We start from the raw sequence: 4,440 nt of genomic DNA on the forward strand, positions 1-4,440 counted from the left end.
TTTTTTTTTTTTTTTTTTTTTTAAAGATGACCGGTAAGGGGATCTTAACCCTTGACTTGGTGTTGTCAGCACCATGCTCAGCCAGTGAGCAACCGGCCATCCCTATATGGGATCCGAACCCGGGGCCTTGGTGTTGTCAGCACCACACTCTACCGAGTGAGCCACGGGCTGGCCCATGAATTAAACTTTTGATAAGAGGGTGATAAGCCTCTTAAAGTCCTACCCACTTCTGAGAACTCGTGGTTTCCTATTTGGTCAAAGAGTATTTGACAGAAAGGAAGATGGATCTACCCAAACTGCTCAAGACACTCTGTCACACACTCTCTCTCTCCTCACCCCCTGTGGTCTAATGGCCCCTCATGTCTGTTTACTTAGGATATCTACTCTCTATAAATTGAGCTGTCACGTGGCTCCAAATCCAGCTTTCAAGCTAAAGCACCTACTCTGTGACTCTCAAATTCTTGCACAGAGGATTCTGTTTCGTCGGAGAACAGCCAGTGAATTACTAGCCTGGGTCAGTTGTCCAGCCCTGGTCCAATCAGCTGAGGGGATGAGGGGGGTCAAATCACATGCTGCATCTCAGGCACACGACATGAGTCCCTTCCAGCTGTACGACAGGGGGTGTGGGTGGGTCACACAGGGCCTATGAGTGAGGGAAGCAGCTCCATGGGCGCTGGTGAACTGGAAGAGCTTATATCCTGTCTAAAGAGAATGCCCAGAGTCAGCCAATTGTGGCCATGCTGGAATCAGACCCTAGTGTTATAGGAGAAGCTTGATGGATACATTTTATGAACAATGCCCTGATTTTGTACCAGTTGTAGCAGACACCGTGGAATCCTTCTCATGTCCCTGTTGGGGGGACTTAGCATTTCCATGTATGCTGGCCCAATTTCCAGCTGCCAACATTGCCTAAGGCTCTCTTTGGCCACTAGAGCCCGTTCTATCCATACAGGGGCTTGTTGGAAGTGCTGGTGAGTTAAGGCCCCCTGGGGGTGGCTCTCAACCACAGACTTGGGGGAGTTGGTGGACAAATACCCCATCTCCCTCCTCCCCCTTTGAGACAACTCTAAGGCATCATGTACACTGGCTCCCAGAGTTCCCCAGATGGGTTAAAGTCTGGTCGCCCACAGTAATGACTTGCTTGCTAATATGCCTTGTATTGGTTCCTCTCTCTTCTTTGTATCTCACCCCACGCCCCCACCAGTGTTACCCAAAGTCACCTCTAATAAACCACTTGGACATGTGTCCTTGCCTCAGGGTCTCTGGAGACAGTTAATTCAAAAAATTTTTTAATATCTTACTTACTTAATATATTGTGTCTGCAGTGTGGATTCACTCTAAGAGCTGCCAGGTTACAACCTCCAATGAAAAGTAACCATCTGTGTAGACTCTTACCATCATGGACGGAGAGCCTTGGAAAAGAAAGCTCTAAACTCAAGTGCTAACAGGTTGCCGAGTAGTGTGTGGCTTCTCCATTCACAGGATCCTTTGGGTGAATAGTTGAGGTAGCTTATGACACTTCCCATTGTATTTGTGAAGTCACGGCACACACATGCAGTGTCATGTGACCACTTAGCACGTGCAGCTTTTCAAGTGAGGAGGTTTGCAAATACCCACATTTTTCAGTGACCTTGGGGGTAGCATCCTCTCTCCCTCCTCAACCGTGTTCCAGGTGAGCAGAGTCCATCAGCCCTGAGGCCAGAACCACAGGCTCAGGAGAAGCTGTCGCTCAAGGGGGCAATAAGGAATGCCTGCAGGGATGTAAGAGAGAAATACACAGGAGGCTAATTCTTGAACAGCCCAAGGGGGGAGATGAGGGCATTGGGTGGGAGGTGACAAAGGCAGTGTCCCACCCTAGAAAAGGAAGACTTTCTCACCAGCAGATCTGCCCATCTATTGCCCTTGGACGGCTGCACTGCCACCGGCTGCATGGGCACTGGCAGAGCTTCTGCAGTGTGGACAGGGTGAGAGTTCCCGTGAGTCTGTGAGCCAGTTTTTCAAGGAAGGAAGGAGTGGACCTCCACCAGAATTAGCCAACTTACAGGCTAACCCTGTAAGTGGCAGAAATGACAGTTTTACCTCTGGGTACCTTGCTAAAAAAAAAAAAAATTCTTTTATTTCCTCAATTCAGTTGCTCTTAGGAATATTGATGCCTGAGCATTGCTCCTAATGCTATTTTATAACACAATTTATTGAGTAAGGGGGTTAGGAATACAGTTCTTTACTTCTTTTTTGTGTGTGTGTGTTTTGTCTTTTTCCGTGTCCGGCAACGGATCGCAACCCTCAGTGTTGCCCCCGTACTGGACCGGGGACCGGCAACGGGATGGCACCCCTCGGTGCTGCTCCTGCGCCTCGCTCAGCCAGTGAGCGGGAACCGGTCTGTATGTGGGATCCGAACCCTCGGGCGGGAGCGCCGCTGCGCTTCCCAAGCGGCGCACTATCCAGTGTGCCACCGGGCCGGCCCCCAGTTCTTTACTTCTTTTTTGTGTGTGTGTGTTTTGTCTTTTTCCGTGTCCGGCAACGGATCGCAACCCGCAGTGTTGCCCCCGTACTGGACCGGGGACCGGCAACGGGATGGCAACCCTCGGTGCTGCTCCTGCGCCTCGCTCAGCCAGTGAGCGGGAACCGGTCTGTATGTGGGATCCGAACCCTCGGGCGGGAGCGCCGCTGCGCTTCCCAAGCGGCGCACTATCCAGTGTGCCACCGGGCCGGCCCCCAGTTCTTTACTTCTGATTTCTTACTTTTTCATACATTTGTTTCTCATTTCGATGAAAAAATTTCATGATCTTAAAACTTTTTTTAAAAAAAAGTTTGACTCAGGGAAAACCAGTGCTGGACAGTGATACAAGATGCTTTAAAAAAAAATTAAAAATCCACATGAATTGTTAAGCCAGAGCCTGGAATAATGTTTTTCTGTCCAACTTATAAAATCCATGGTAATGCAAAGATAATTGTGGAAATATTCAGAGACCTTCCCTGGATCGAGACACAGAGCCACCCCCACTTGCTTCTACCTCTCCTAGAAAAGATGAAAAGCATTAAAAAGAGAGCTCTGTCTTCGTGGGAGCTGCTTAAGGAACTAGGCAAAAAAGTGCATTTCTCAGATTTGGGCTTGACCTGACAGGTCCCCTGGGGTGAGTCACTTTCTCCTACTTCAGTCAATTTGGCTGTAAAATAATTATAATAACGAGGTCTTGTTTACTAAGACTGAAGTCCACATTGCCTTGCCTCATTCGATTGCTAGGCAGAAAAAATAAAGGTGGTGATTAGAAAGCTCCTGTGGCCAGCTCTCACAGCAGCTTGGAGACGAGAATCCATGACTTGGATAAGTTAAGTGTCTTTTAAATTGGACTTGTGAGGGGTGGATTCCAACACACAGGGATTGCAGCTACTGCTGCTCCGGTGGGTTTGCACCTGTGACCTAAAGCAAATGAAATAGGAAGGGTGCAGGGAGGGGGCTGGGGCTATGTTGGTCAAAGAATACAGAATTTTTTTTTTTTTGTCCTTTTTGAGACCGGCCGCACCGCGCTCAGCCAGTGAGTGCTGTGAGCGCACCGGTCATCCCTATATAGCATCCGAACCCGCGGCGGTAGTGCTGCTGCGCTCCCAGGGCCGCACTCTCCCGAGTGCGCCACGGGCTCGGCCCGCTAAGAGAGTAAATTTTGAGTGTTCTCACCACAAATAAATGATAAGTATGTGAAGTACTGCATATGTTAATTAGCTTGATTTAGCCATTATGCCATGTATACATGTTTCAGAACATCATGTTGTATGTACATCATAAATATATAGCATTTCTACTCATCAATAAAATAATTTAAAATTTAAAAAAATACCCTCCCCCCAAAATAGGAAGGGTACAGTTTGACTAAATAGTTGAAAGGAGTTGGGAAAGGGAGGAGAGGGGACTGGAAAGAGGCGTCTCTGAAGACATCTCAGACCCTCTGTCTTGCCACGATCTGGCCAGTGGCCAGGGAGAGCGAACGCTGGAAGAGTGACTCAACCCAGCGCCGCGGTTAGTGAACCGGAAATTGGGGATTCTGTGTCTCAATCCCCAGTGTCCAAGTGGTGGTGGCCCCGGCGCCTGTCCTCAGTCACTCTCAGTGGAATGGGTTGAAGAGGCAGCCGGAGCAGCCTGGAGCCTGGCCAGAAGACTCGGAGTCCTTTCTGCTTTTAAGGACAGACCTTCCTTTGCCTCAGCAGCAGCTCTTGGGGCCACATGGAAAGCCACAGCTTGGTTTACTATAAAGTGACAGAACCTGGCGTTTCTGGGCGTTTCCTGCCTTTGTCCTTTAGCCCCACTAGCCCGATCAGCTTCGTTTACATTCTTTCAGTGGTGTTATTGAAATCGCTTGGCAGCTCCAAAATATTTGCAGCGTCCTTCAGTCCCATTAGGGCTGCTTTTTTTTTTTTTTTTTTTTTTTTTTTTTTTTTTTTTTT

The 4,440-nt window shown here is 48.6% G+C and overlaps 1 protein-coding gene across 1 annotated transcript in view; it reads left to right on the forward strand.

Annotated features, from left to right (window-relative positions):
• Positions 1 to 4,440, forward strand: part of RIN2 (Ras and Rab interactor 2) — a 185,427-nt gene that overhangs the window by 81,130 nt on the left and 99,857 nt on the right. The window lies entirely within an intron of this gene.

Source organism: Galeopterus variegatus, unplaced genomic scaffold, assembly GCF_000696425.1.
Source record: "Galeopterus variegatus unplaced genomic scaffold, G_variegatus-3.0.2 Scaffold1066, whole genome shotgun sequence".
NCBI lineage: Eukaryota > Metazoa > Chordata > Mammalia > Dermoptera > Cynocephalidae > Galeopterus > Galeopterus variegatus.